General features: G+C 31.6%; 1 protein-coding gene across 1 annotated transcript in view; it reads right to left on the bottom strand.

The window, feature by feature from the left end:
• LOC146531512 (uncharacterized) overlaps positions 1–16,370 on the bottom strand; it is a 136,296-nt gene that overhangs the window by 105,053 nt on the left and 14,873 nt on the right. The window lies entirely within an intron of this gene.

The following is a 16,370-nucleotide window of genomic DNA, read 5'->3' as shown; positions in this document are numbered from 1 at the left end:
TTCATTCGGATTCGAGAGTACGCTCTACTTAACTTACAAATCTGACTGAATGTCATGTTATTAGGATGGAATGGATGGAAAAATATATAAAGACTAGCGGACGCGTGCAGCTTCGCTTGCGTATTTAAGGGTGAATTCTAATAACCCATGAAACATATGTTCAATTAAATATTTTTAAGAGTCTAAATATCAAATTTTATAAAAATCTCTATTTTCCCATACAAACTTTCAACCCCTTATTTTCACCCTTAGGGGGTGAATTCTAGAAAACCATGAAACATGTGTTTAATTATATACGTTTAAGAGTCTGAATTTCAAATTTTATAAAAATTGGTGACGATTTAAAAAAAACCAATACAAACTTTCAACCCCTTATTTGCACCCTTAGGGGGAGAATTCTAAAAAACGATGAAACACGTGTTAAATTAAATACTTTTAAAAATCTAAAATTCAAATTTTATAAAAATCGGTGCCGATTTAAATTTTTTTCCATACAAACTTTGAACCCCTATTTCACCCCTTTAGGGTTAAAATATTTCAAAATCCCTTCTTAGTGGATGTCCAGATTACGAAAGTAAACTTTTGTCCAAATTTAACGTTTCTACGCACAGCGGTTACGGCTGTGCGTGCGTCTTACCTCAGTCAGTGAGGACAAGTCCTTTTATATATATAGATATTGTCTTTATATATTTTTCCATTCATTCCATATGTTTCATTCATTCAATATAAGTATGCAGTCGTAGAAGTCTAGTTCTAAATAATCGATATAAACAAAATATACAACGTACTCTTTAATTATACTAATTACCTGCAATGTCTAATAGCGACCACATTCTAGATATATAACATTAAATGTAATGCAATCCTATATGTTCATGCAGCTCCGGAGTATAGCGTTAGTATTTTAAAAAAATAATAATATAAAAGAAACTCTTTTTTCTCAGCTTCAACAGCAAGGTTGTACTCTTTCCGCTGAATTTTTCGAGACATTGCGTTTTAAATTACGGTACTCAACGCTGGGTTTTTGCCGGGCTTTGGTGCCAAAACGAAGAAATTAACTTCGAATTTACCCCGAGTGGGGATCGAACCCACAACCATCGCATTACATTTACACCCTTGTGCGCACGACGGAAAAGAAACTTCTAACACTATTTAATACAAAAGCCAGGGAAATTTAATCACATTATGCTGGATATAAATAAAGAACAGTATCCCAGAAACGCCAGCCCCCTAACAAGCCATGTGTTGAAAAGGCAAACTGTCACTATCTGAGGTCGAATAAACTATCGCTTTGTGAATCAAACCAGAGCCTTCGATCCGTGAATAAAACTACGAATAAAATTTTAAAAGTGGGGTCGTAGCGCTTTTGTATGGAGCAAAAGATTTCACGATAAATATGAAAAACATTTTAATCCGTATTTGCTTATATATGTACATTTTATATTTCCCCCGAGAAAATTATATTTTCCTATCGGGAAAAATTTTGGATGATGTTGTGTTTTTAAAGGATTTTTTTATATTTCAAAATGATTTTATCTTTATTCCAATTCAATCTCGAAGAAAGCTATAAAATTTAATCTTATGAAAGGGCTTTTAATGAAGTGAGGGCCATCGGCACCTCATAAAATATTTATAAGATCGACTAGTTGAGAATTGGGGTCTCACGATCTCAGCAGTAAATAAGTGCTTATAGTATTTTATTTATTTCTTTATTCAATTTGACGATTTCACTATTTAATTTTTATTACATTACCTTTGATAACAGTTAATTTAAATAAGTATTTTAAATTATAAACACGATAAAATAATTATAAAATTGAAAATATACTTTTCTATTACTAGTATTAGAATGGCAAAAATGATAAGAGACAGATAATGTTCTTCTCCCACAAAGGCAAGATGTGAATAAATCATTTCAATTTATTGACTGGCTCTTAGCCAAAGACAGGAGGATCCAAATAGCCTCTTTGTTGTAAGATATATGAAAGCAGTACTTAATCCTTGTCCAATAAAAAGCTTGTTTCGCAATATTAACATGACAAAATAAGTTTATGTTCCAAAAATTAAACATGATAAAGTAATAGTATATGAATATAATTATGTATGTCGATTCATTTTATTAATACATAAATCTTAATCTGAGATTCTGAATTATTCTATTATATTTGGTTTTTCATTATTTGTATTTTTAATAATCTCTAGTCTCGTTTTCGTGGAATGAAATATAATATATTTTAATTTTTTCGATCTGGTAACGAGACTAACCGTGGCGTTAATTAGGTGGGGAATGGAGTGTCTTAACACTATCTTCCCAGGTTCTCTCTGCCTACACTGCTATGTACATTATTCTTCTTTAAACTATGGCTTTAGATGTCCTAGAGATGTCCTAGTACATTGAATGAATGTGTTTTAAGGCCAACTTAGTTAAGCTATTAATTTATTATTGTGTTAATAATAGAATATATATATTTTCGTGGTGTATTTGCGTATTTCTGTCATGAAAGCTCGAGTATAATTTTAAAGCACAATTTCTAATTATGAATTTGAGTGTGGAATAGATGTCATCGTTTTATATAATAAATAAATAGACTCAGTATATCCAAAATATATTTTATTAATATTTAATTACTTTTTAAGATTAATTTTTGAAATAAGACAATTACTGTTCTATTTATGTCATCACGTCTGTTTTAAAGCTACTTATAAACACATTATCTACATCCTAATGATTTATTATTTTGGGAACAGTGTCAAAATAAAAATAAAAACAATCATTAACAAAAAACAATCATTAAAAAACAATTAACTTTTCAATTAATTTTCGTTTTTTAATGTTCAACAGGAAAACACGTGTGGGGCGTGAAAAATTAAATTAGACTGTTGACCGAATGCGAAAATTGAAGTCGTTTGTTGGAAAATGAAAAGCTTTGTACCGTAAATTGGAAATCTTAAAAGCTTTTTTTGTTTCAGTACAAACAATTTCATGTTGTCCGTTTGTTCTTAACAAAGGATTAAGAAATAACACATTTTTATTACGTAGAAATAATATATTGATATTTTTAACGTTAAATATATTTTGAACCTGAAATGATTTCGCCAAGTCTTAATTAAATCTCTCAATTGTGTCATTATTATGAAATTATAGTAATTATAGTATTTTGTATAAAAAATAATCATAACAATCCATTTTTTTCTTTAATAATTAATGCTAACTATTATTTATTTACGAGCTGTAAAAATTAAAACATACACACGGCATGTTGCCAATTTTTTTAGAACACGCTTTCGCGTGTCTAAATTCACTTTGGTATAGAAAATTCCTAATCTCTATATCTAGAAGCGTCCGACTTAGTGAAATATACTCGGATTTAATTATTTTTAGCGAAAGCCTCGACCTTTTTATCTTTATCTACATTGTTTTATTTCTTTAAAAATAAACCAAAATATTAGCAGTTTTCGCCTGATTTTAGATATTTATGTTTCAAATCACTTTTATAAACAGACCGAGAAATACAGAAATACATAAAACTTTGATAAACAAAACTGAATGTAGTCCTATGTACGACCACTAATGAGCATTCTAAAGCGCCTACAGTGTGTGTTAGCTGTGTTTTTTCATGTAAAAAAAAACCGGATACGCGCGAGTTGGGCTCGCCCAAAGAGGGTTCCGTACTAAAATTGGAGGATTCAAGCTTTTTCTGAAATTCAGGCTTAGCTTAGATCAGAGCCCTTTCATCCGATACCTCACTTCAATTAGCGGCTTTAAGACGGACGTACAAAAGGGTTCCTTTTTTCCTTAAAAAGTACGGAACCCTGTAAAGATTCAGTGGGCATTTTCTATGTTTATTTTTGAAATGAATTTACTTCACACATACCTTTAAGAGTTAGAACAATAAAATGTCTGTTCTAATAAAATAAAATAATTGTACCTTTCTACTAGAATATACCTATGTAGCCATAAAGGAAAGAAATTTAGTGGTTACGTGACCGACATCCTGCAGGTGGATAATCTCCGCTACGCTCTCGGCTTTATCATCTTATATTGATGTATAAACGTGACACATTTTCTCTTCGACCTCCTATGCCTGCATCAAACTTCTAGAAGCATAACACTTGTGGGTTCGATCCCCTCTCGTGGAAATTATATATTTAATATTTTCATTTTCCTTATTCTGGTAAAGATGCAAAACGCGGTTGACGCGGTTGTAATTTACAAATATTTATAAATTAAATTAAATCAGCTTCACGCTGCATCCCGCACACGGTAGTGTAGACACCTAGTGATAAGACACTCCGTTCTCCACTTCCCGCCGAATTCTGGAGGCATTGCGTGTTGAATGGCGGAACTCAACGCTTTTTTATTTAAATGTATATTTTCATTTCCTCGAGTAGGGATCGAACCCACAACCAGCCTGTTTTACAGTCATCCGACTGACCTCCCGACATATTTATGCTTTTCTATTATATTTATAATTCTCATGAGAAGACTGATGAGAAAAATCTACTGAGAATTCCATCACCGTGCAAGGGCGAGCCATTTAAGAAATGCATATCAACCAAGCTTTTTCATTTTAACCAAATTCGAAATAATTTTTCTACCTTCAAAGTACATACCTGGAAATTTATTAATGATAATTAAAGATAGGCCAAGAATTTTCAGTAAACTAGAGCACATATAAGGATTTATATAGCATACAAATTAATTCTAAACTTATCTAGTCCGCTTGATCAAGTCGTTCATGAACTTAAAGTAATTATTTCTTTAAAAATTATGTTATTTATAAAATTCTAGACATAGTATTCATTATATAACACAAAGATACTCTTATTAATCTTTGAAGTTTAATTTGGAATTTTAAATAGATAAGAAATATAATATTTAAGGGATATAACCGGAATATATGTAGCATTTTTTTAGCTTCACACTGTATCACACACAGCAGTGTAGGCTAAGGGAACCTGGGAACCTAGTGTTAAGACACTTAGTTCCCATTAAGACACTCCGATCTTGACTTTCTGCTGAAAAAAACATTCTGAAAACATATATAAGAAATATTTATGAGTATATCATGGTGCAGAATGCATACGAGTCTCCAACATACAAATAGACTGTTGGAGCTAAACATCTACTTGTAACTTGCGAACTCTAAATATGCTCGTGATTTCTCCGTCTTTAATTTGTTGGTAACGAGAAAACTTTCTCTTAGGGACGAATTATAATGGCAGTCCGGAACTAACTACCGCTGTTATTGTTATATACACAATTTCTAATAATATCTTAATTTTTTACGGTTTAACATTGGTTATTTATTTAATATTAAATTTCTTTAGTATATTTATAATACCTATTACGTATAATATGCTGTACTTTAAATTGTACCTGATAAATTTTGTCAAAATGTAAATTGATTAAATAGACTTCTTCAATTTATATATACTTATTAGTATGTAAACGATTTTGTTGCAAACATTTTAAAACAGTGTCTTCTTTCTCCATTCTCTCTTACCATTGGTATAAAGGAGATTTTGAATGTATAATAATTTATTGTTTTGTATTTCCAGAACAGAAAAACACTTAGCTATAACAAAGATTATAAGCAAAACTAAATAATAAATATTTAATTCCCTCGAAAGGGAATTGAACCCACAACCGATGGTGTTTACAGTAACACGCTTGTTGTACTATACCTATATTGTAATTATCGCTTGATTCATTTGATTAATTTCAATTATCACGTTACATTAGCTGTCATATTATGCAGAACCACTGAAACAAACTTTGTTCATTAATATATTATATTTTGGGTAACCGAAATAGCCATTTATATAAATAGAACTCAAGTAGATAATATTCCATCAAAAACACGAATGTGAATGAGAGCCAAGTTCAATAATAAATAACGACTAGCTAAGGCCAGTCAAAGTGTAACGCGACAGCTTGTAGGTTCGATTCCCACTCGAAGAACTGAAATATTTAATATTTTTGTTTCTTTGCGCTAGTCAACACGCAACGCCTCCAGAATTTGGCTGAACAGGAAGCACTGAGTTTCTTAATACTGGATTCCTTCTGTGTGTGGGATACAGCGTGATGCTGAACAATATACTACTGCACTGATATATTAAGTTTTATCTGATAAATAATTTGAATTTTATTACATAAACTAGCGGACACGCGCAGCTTCGCCCGCTTATTTGCTTGCTATTAGGGGTGAATCCTAATAAACCATGAAAAACGTGTTCAATGAAATATTTTTAAAAGTCTAAATTTCAAATCTTATAAAAATCGTTAGCGATTTAAATTTACAACCTTTCAACCCCTATTTCATCCCCTTAGGAGTCGAATATTGCAAATTCCCATCTTAGCGAGCACCTACGTCCTATAAATAACTCCTATGCAAAATTTGAGATTCCAAGCACATGTAGTTTCTGAGATTTCATGATGAGTGAGTGACCTTTCGATTTTATATATATATAGATGACAATAAAGATACATAGATAATTACATAATTATAATATAGATATAATACTGCTGTGTATATACGTCAAAGAGTAGTAGAGTACTTACTGCGACACGATTTTTATTTGTTTAATTCCCGTCTTAGTTGTATTATGTAATATATATTATAATTTACCTTAAAATAAAAAAAAACTATATTCAAATGTATTTTAAATCCGTTTACTGAAGTAACTTCTGTAAAGTTCGTAGCACATAGACCTATTCTTATCATTATAAGGTCTACGTATGTGCTACGAATTGAGATTGGATTAATATTTAATTTAATTTCGCCATAAAATGAGCTTTACTCTGATTTAGATTCTAATTCCACTTTTAAATACTATAATTAGAATATGGATATCCCAGTCATATCTGATAATTGCATAATATTATTTTAATTCAATAGGTGCTAAGACAAGAACAACATGACTATATGATTGGAATATACTGACAACTTTAAAGAAAATACTATATAAATTTTAAAATAACATACAAATTTTATACTCGGCGTACTCGTGGAAATATAACTATAGGCACACTTCAATTTGTCAATAAATCAGTATACAATATAAAACAAAAAAAATAATTAAATTAATGAATGTGCAAAATTTTTCCAAAACAAATACTTTTAGTGTATACTTTTGCATATTTATTTATATATTTGTATATTTTCATCGCATTCATGGGTCGTCGAGTACGACGGAGTCGGTAACTTCAACGGCTACTATCTCAAATACTCAAACTGTGACAATGGCAGAGATATTAAGCATTCAGAGAATCTAATATTGCTGGAATAACTATCTAAGACTAAATAAATGTTTTTTTTTCTTTTTTATATCACTTTTATATTTTTTTTATCCATAACAAATATTTAATTTTGTTATCTGTGTAAACTATGTATGTGTTTTTTATAGAAGAAAACAACGGGTAATCGAAAGATTATTAACAAATAAATTCAGATTTCCTTTCATAAAACTAATATTTTACTCATAGTTAAGTTATAACTAAAATTTATTTAAAAAAAGATTTTCGTACTCCCTAAATTTTAATATACACCTTTCTTTAAGAAACATCTTCTAATGATAAAACTTTCGAAGCTTTATTAAAATTTCAAAGTATACAGGGTGGAATTGTAAGCACCACTTTAAATGAAAGCACAGTTTTGACTACTCTATAAAAGCCTAATATAATTCGGAAAAAAAATAATTCTCAAAAATGAAAAAGTTTTTTTTTTCAAACAAAATAAATAATAAAATTATCGTTTTAAAATAAAACGCCATTTGTAAAGTATAACATAGGCACGCACACACTTAGCTGTCAAAGCCGCAACGTCGCATACGTATGTGTAGGTGACACGAAATACAGGTATGGATAAAAATCGTGAAATGAAAAAAAAATCCTACGTCCAAACCGTTGAGGTACCTTGATTATTTTTTTTAATTCTGGGTTTGAAATATTATACCCTATATGCAGTTTCAGTAAAAGAAGCGCTGCCTCTTCCACCCTGTATAGTAAAAAGAATAATAAAAAAGATAGATAACTTATCCACTTCGACAACCGGCCCCTTCCTAATTTAGCAATCCTGAGGAAGGCTAGCAAGAGTTCGCCCCACAAGGATGACTAGAATGCTAATGACCTGCTCTCCAATACTCACTCTCTCCAATATATGAAAATAACTTATAATAAGAAGCAATTCGTGCTTCCTCGTAGAGCCTTTCGGCTTATTTTAATAATAATGGATGCTATTTCAATATTATAATATACTAGCGGACCCGGACGCGGCTACGCCTGCTTGAAATATAAGAATATAATTTCTATAGAAATATAATTTCAATCTAGATGAAATGCTAAAAGTGACTATTATATTTATTTTCATAAGGATGGATATCAAAATGACGCGGTAACGAACGCGGTCGCGTAGCGACGACGGTTGTTATTAACATGGCAGTATAAATTGCATGTCAAATTAGAAAGTATTTTAATTTATTAGTATATATGTGTAATGTAATATTATATAGCCTATAGCACTTCTGAAGAATGCAGCTTTCATACAAAACAAAAACAATGTAAATCGATCCAGTAGATCCAGAGATCTTAGCGTTCAAACAAACAAACAAACAAACAAACTCTTCCGCTTTATTATATTAGTATAGATTTAAAATTTCACGAACCCATTAAATTTTGGACGCTTAGTCAACTGATAGCGGAAAAAGTTATAATTGCTCACGCAAAGTATTAAAGGATTACTTCTTCCGAGGCCGTAGTGGCGCAGCGGCACAAGGGTGTGACTGTAACGTGGTTGTGAGTTCGATTCCCACTCGAGGAAGTAAAATATTTATTTACATATATTTCCATTTCTTCGCTCTGGTATCGAGGCGGAGCGCGGCGTTGAATTCTGCAACTCAACACGCAATGCCTCCAAAATGCGGCAGAAAGTATCTTAACACTAGGTTCCCTCCGGCTACCCTGCTGTGTGCGGGATAGAGCGTGAAGCTGATTTGATTTGATTTTTCTTCCCATAAAATAAATCTTTATTGTAATTTATAACGGCCACCAAGCTACGTTATACGTTATATTAGGCATTAGAATTACTAAGTGGTTGGACATGACCTAGTTGCACCTCGGAGTATCGATTAACGTTATTTATGTATCGGGATTCATTTAAAGCATTTGTTAACTTTAAATCTTTTTTTCTTTCAACTTAAGGCTGTATCCCGTATATAGCAGGGCAGGCAGAGTGGGCAGTGTTAGGACACTCTGTTCCTCACTTTCCGCCGATAGATATCTAGAGGCATTGCGTGTTGACTGGTGAGAATTGACCCCGCGTTGCATCAACACCAGAGCGAAGAAATTAAAATATTAAATATTTAATTTCCTCAAGTGGGACTCGAGCCCACACCTGTCGCATACACAGTCACACGCATGTGCCCCTGCACCACAACTGACCTTAAATCACGTTAATATAGCATCATTATATATGAAATTTTTCAAGTAATTAAATTCCTTCTCATCAAAAACCTAATCCACTTCCAGGTGACCTAGAAACTGGATATTTAATGTCAAGGTAGATTATTATACATAAATACAGAAAAAATATGAAATTGGTAGATTATCTATATATATAAAATTGAAAGGTCACTCACTCATCACGAAATCTCAGAAACTACAAGTGCTAGGAATCTCAAATTTTGCATAGGAGTTATTTATAGGACGTAGGTGCTCGCTAAGACGGGAATTTGCAATATTCGGCTTCTAAGGGGTTGTTTTTGGGGTTGAAAGTTTGTATGAAACTTCGTTACTACAAATTCTAGGAGTATCATATATTGCATGGTCGTCACTTATAGGGCGTAGGTACTCATGGAGATAGAAATTAATAATAACGTAGTTCACGCAGGCGAAGCCGCGGTCGGGCCGCTAGTTAATAATATAATTATACAGAAAGTAAAAAAAAAGTTAAAATTAAGTTTAAAAAGTTAAGTTTAAGGTAATGTAAAGCGAAAGTCAAATTTAGAACTTGATGATTAACCTTGGAAATTTTCTTACTGCTAGATAGCAGAAAATTTTCTCATGGGATTTGAAATAAATTATAATAATATATTCAAAATTTTCTCCCGCTAAAATGAACTCTTAATATTTATCCGACTAAAATATAAGGAAAGCCATTTAATATAATAATGTTATTTTATAATAATGTTATAGAGAACCAAATTATAATAATAATAATAGCACTTGTAATTAATTAAGCGCCGTACCTTCGTGAGCAATGTATTCTGATACATCATTAATTAACGAGAAAACATAATATTTATGAGGCCGAAGTGTCGCAGGGACATAAGCGTGTAACTGTAACACGACGGTTGTGGGTTCGATTTCCATTTTGGGGGAATGAATTATTATTTGTTAATATTTTAATTTCTTCGTTCTAATAGTAAGGCCCTTTTGGCCTTACTACCGGTGTTGAGTTTCGCTACAGCCAATACCTCGAAAAGCTACTACTTTGCGCGTCCTTAATTAAATAGGTACATATATACCTTTAATTATCTATTTAAAGGAGAGGAGTAAATAGGAACTAATTTCAATAATTTCATGCAGATAGCAAAAGTTACTATATCCATCTTGAATTTTACTTCAGAGGCATGTATATATGTAACATAATGTTGCTTTCAATAGATAACAGGTTTAGACAAACCGTCCTACATCAAAAGCGAGAGACAATCCTTTTACTTTTAAAGTTTTTTCAAAGCTCAGTATGTTTCTAAAATGTATAATTCTTTAAAGATCAAAATACTATGTAATTGTTGTGTAACTAATATCACATTAAATACATAAAAGTCAAGTATTAGCATATTACCATATATGCTTGTCTATTTTGATAGCATTGACTTAAAAACTTAATTCTCCCTGCGCGCCAAGGGTCTGTACACCTCAATATTTAATAAATCCACGCAATATTAAGATAAATTCTATTGCCAGACAGACAACAAAATGGCCCTATAAGGGTTCCGTTTTTATTTCTCTTGAGATAGGGAACCCTAAAAACAACATTTTTATTGACATAGTTTACCAAAGGGAAATAAAGGGCCAATTTGTACTCATTAATTGAGGTGTCACAGCTTGCAAGGATACCCATATATAACTGTTACTGTCCCGTGAAATTGAATTTGTGATTTACTATCATGATTAACTCCAAGTTATTGCTGTAAAATATAAACATTTAATGTCTTACAATCCTGCTAACATATTGAAGTTTGTATTATTTTATATTGTTTGTATATACGAGTATATTTGCATTATCGTATTTGGACGTATCTTTTTAGTTTTAGCCTGGACTAAATCTACAATTCAAACAGATTTGTCAATTGCAGTTCGGATTGAAAATAGAATAAAAATAAATATTTATATAATTAATTTGCATAAGTATCACGTCAGATTGCATTGTAACAGAATATGCGTGTGCTGGACTGAAGGCAACTGTTCTATATAAAATTTATAGTCCCTGGACGTTTCAAATGTTAGTTTTGAAATATTTTCCTTATTTCGATCCGATAACACAAACTACTAAGTTCGTAGAGAGTAAATATCACTTCCTGTACACTGAGATAAAAACAATGTGGGTAATCTCGATCTCTGCAGCTTGATACATTTATTGGTATTTATTGGTCAGTTGTATTAGTTGGATTTCTTACAATATGGTATACAAGTCTATACGACAAAAGGGTTATAATCTTAAATGAATTTCCAGACATATAATAGTAAAAAGATATTCTAAATAAAAATGTTCTTAATATGATTTGAGAACCTTTTTTTTTACAAGTGTTCCTTGGTAAGAAGGGACGTTGCAGAAACTGCCATCTACGTCCTTCTTCACATAAATTCACAGGAACCTGCTTGCTATTTTATTAAATCGTTTCATTGTCTAAACTCGACTGCTGCTCCCCCTTAATTTTTTCCCCCTTAATTTTTCAATTTTGCACGGTAAACAATTAAAAGGTATTTGAACGGTAGAAAGAAAGAAAGATAAGGATTTATTACATTGATTTTCTGGCAGCCATTCAAGTAGCAAGCCTCGTGTTTGTATAGTAAGTTGCGTAAATGTTTGCGCTCGTTTTAATCGCCCTTGTCCTTTGGCCCGCCTCTGTGTCGACAATATATGTACTTACATGTTACAATATTTTCATTCTATTTGCTGTTTTCTTATATAAATATTTTTTTATCTTCTGTTAATCCAACGTTACATATTTGTACGTATTGTTATAATCCTGCTATATGCGGAATATAGCGTGTTTAAAATGTAAGTATTGCGAATTTAAAATAAAATAAGTAACATTGTAAACAAAAAACGTAAATTGATCCTGGTTTATTCAAATCGTTTGTTATTTATAAAATTTGCCGCTTTTGTTCTTAAAAGCTTCAGCTTTGTTCTCAGCTTAAATGAGATGTAGATTTCAAAGCGAGCGGGATATTGCAACTATATTCTCTCGTAGAAAAAGCAAACGATTCGTGCAATTTATTTGTTCAAGAACGTAAATAAAGTGTTAGGGTAGGAATAAATTTAAACATGTCATAATTAAAAATATTAATATAGAAAGTGATGTTGTAATTAATCATCTTGTTATAATGTTTTAGAAATGCAACCACCTCACCCTAAAATTTTATAACTAAATAATTACAGTACATATATAGCGATATATACCATCTTTCACATTAATCAAAATTAGAAGAAACCTAGTGTTAAAACACTCAGATCCTCACTGCGCTCTATACTGCGCTTCGTCTACAAAAGCGGAAAGATGAAAATAAATTAAATGCACCGCTGAGTGAGTATCGAAGCCACTACCTTTGCGTTAAAATTCAGAGGCTGTTCCACTGGGCCAATAAAATCTATAAACTATAGCTAACATAGATTAACTCTACCGAAGAAGGGACCTGATAGTTTGATTACGCTCTCTAAGGCTTGTCAAAGTTAAACATTGACATTATATTAATATTGACACAGATCCACATCGGTTAGTTTCATCAATAGAATAGATATTTGCCTACATAGCATAAATAGTAATGTTAATTGTATTACAGTTGACATAAAAAACCGGTCAAGTGCGAGTTGGACTCGTCCACTGAGAGTCCCGTATCAATTTTAGGATTATAAGTTTATAACATGAGTTGTGATTCATTTTGTGTGAAATTAATGACAAATATAAGTTTGTAATATCATCATCATCATCATCAGCCCGTCCTCGTCCACTGCTGGACATAGGCCTCTCTAATGGCACCCCACTGAGCTCGATATTCGACTCTTCGCATCCAGCCGTTGCCCGCCACTTTGCGAATATCGTCGCCTCATCTAGCTGGAGGACGTCCTACATTACGCTTGCCGAGGCGTGGTCTCCACTCTAGAACGCGCTTACCCCAACGGTCATCGGTTTGTAATATATATTTTATGAAATCCGAACTATAAATCAAAGCTTACTTTTTACAATTTCATAATTATAGCCCGTCGGCCTTTAGTTATGAAATCGAGTAAAAAGTGAGAACTTGCAGAATAAATAAAGGAAAAATTAAAAAACATATATTTTTCATTACATAAAAAACTATTAGAAAATTTCTAATTCATTTTGAAGTACTGCGACCACGTGGTTCCAAATATTTTACAAACTTTTATGACATAATTTAGCTGGCTGATGTTAAAATAAAATAAGCATACTTTACTTTTAACCCAAAAAGTAAACAACCTATTAACATCATAGTTAACTAAAAAAATTGTCACCAACTTCAAATAGTTTTACTACAAAACCGGTCAAGTGCGAGTCGCTGCACTTCTGAAGAAGTAATACGTGATAATAAAGTAACATATTTCGTTTATATTAAACTAGGAACCCATGTTTCTTTTCGTGTGAACAAGTCGGGTATCTACTTACCATTTCAGATTGTTTTATATGAAAAACTCCTTACCGATATATTGTAATTTGGTATGCTATGCGTTTTGTGGTCTAACTCATGTTTACCATTGTGGTTGAGGTAAATTGTACATACACTTTACAAGTACCATATAAATCGTGTGGTATTAACTTGTAGTGTAGGTACTTAAAAGCAATAAGTTTTTTTGAAACTTAAGACTATTTGTATTGTAATATGTAATTTGAAATTATTAATATAGCGACATAAATGTATAAAAATATTATACTTATTTTGTATTTTATTTAACTATAGAAAATCAAATCACACCTCATATATTTGAATTATTACTATGATAGTTTGTTTAAAACGAAATATTTTTTTGTAAAAATACTGTAAGACGAGGCATTTGGAACGTGAATGTCTGAATCTGACCGTTACGTGAGATATGGAATCAATTCCATTATTATTTTCCATTTTTTTTTCCTTATTTCCTAAAGGAATAATAGTTCCTCTTAGTTCCCTATTTTCCTGTCCAGAAAAGTGAATATAAAGTGAAATTTTAAATTCACAAAATGCATAGAAATTTCAAATACCTTGACTACGCAAAGCGCTGCAAACGTTGCAATTTATGTTTGAATAGCCGCTTCCGTAAATATTACCTACGAGTTTGTTGTTAACGTGCTACTTTGTACGTATATAAATATCGTCTATATTTTTTAAATAAATAAACAATCAGCTTCACACTTCATCCCGCACACAGCAAGGTAGACAGAGGGAATCTAGTGATAAGACACTCCGTTCCTCTTTCTGCCGAATTCTGGACGTATTGCGTGTTGAGTGGCAGAACTAAACGCAGCGCCTTGCCTCATCACCAGATTTAAAAAAAAAATCGTCACCAGAGCGAAGAAATGGAAATATAAATGTAACTAAATATTTCACTTCCTCAAGTGGGGATCGAACCTACAACCGTCGCATTACAGTCACACCCTTGTGCTGCTGCGCCACAACGGCCCCATTTTTTTATGATACTATTATTTATTTTTGTAATTTTGATAAAATCGGAATGATATTTAAAAAGATTTTTACTTGTTCTGCAAAATTATTTTTTTTTATTTATCAGCTACACGCTTTATCACAGCAGGCAGAGGCAACCTCGTGTAAGACATTCCGTTCCCCACTCTCCGCCGAACTTTTAGAGACATATCGTAGTCTTTGTTGGTATCTACCTATAGATTCTAAAACAACACTATGTAAATTTCCTAGGCAATTAATACATTGAATTTATATCACATATTTTAAAAGTTATTGTGAATAAAAAATAGTAAGCGCTTTCAGGAAACTAAATTTACTTTTCCCGCTTGACAGCAAAATGGGAAGCAAATCAGAAAATTAAATCCTCGGCATGACGTAGAGCTGGCACCAACAGGAAGGAATAAAAGTAAGTTTTAAAAACATAATTATATATATTTTTTCATTATATTAGAAAATTGTGTATTTATAATTGTTCGTTTGATATTCATTAAAAATCTTTTAATTAAACAGGTGAACAGCAGACATTTGTGTTTTGAGAAGACAAAAAACAAGAAATATATAAAGTACATTAAGTTTTAAATATTTCTATGATTATTTTAATTTAAATTGAAAAATCGTATCTATTTAGTAAAGAAATATTGTATAAAATTTTAATATCAAAAATAATCTTCTTATGTCAAAGTCGGCAACTTTCTTACCAACATAAAGTCAGCTTCCAGAGAGTAAATCTGCAGCTTAGCTAAATACGTTGTTTCCCGACAGGGATTACCTACTTAAGAAACTACTTTGTACTAAAATATGATATTATGATATAAAGTACTGTATATATATATGGAAAACTTGAGTGATTATATTATTATTTAGGGAAACTTAATTTTGTATTAATTTCGTGTTATATTTGTATAGGAACCTATATGTTAACAGACGTTATAAAAAAAAATTCTAAAATATATTTATTAACCTCTGTTTTAAAATACTAGTTTATTTATTTTTCAATAAAAAAGATCATAATTTTCTATGAATTATGGAAATTCAAGCAAACTGAGAAAATGGCAAAAGGTAAGGCTAGGTATCTATCTATATTGTATTAAAACGTAGGGCTAAGAGAAATGTCAACTGAACTGGAAAATGTGTTTTACACGCATGAGCGTTAGAACAGAACGCACTATACCTACCTAATGTATAACACTGCATACAACGCAACAGTATGAAGTAACTTTTTGGGGTTCCATATATTAAAAGGCAAAAACGGAACTCTTATACGATCATTTTGTTGTCTGTCTGTCCTTTAGTCAAAACCAGTTACTTCGAGATCTCGTGGATGTATTAAGTGTTGTATGTAGGTAGTTTCGTATAATAATAAAATCAGTTGTGTCACCGACTCGGCCTTGTTTTGTTGCTCCCTTACATATTAAGCTATAATTACAGTAATATCTAACTGGCGACG

This window comes from Heliconius melpomene, chromosome 15 (genome assembly GCF_056956725.1).
Source record: "Heliconius melpomene rosina isolate 202511_hmr_F chromosome 15, ASM5695672v1, whole genome shotgun sequence".
In the NCBI taxonomy this organism is placed as follows: Eukaryota; Metazoa; Arthropoda; class Insecta; order Lepidoptera; family Nymphalidae; genus Heliconius; species Heliconius melpomene.
This window is presented reverse-complemented; position numbering and strand designations above follow the sequence as displayed.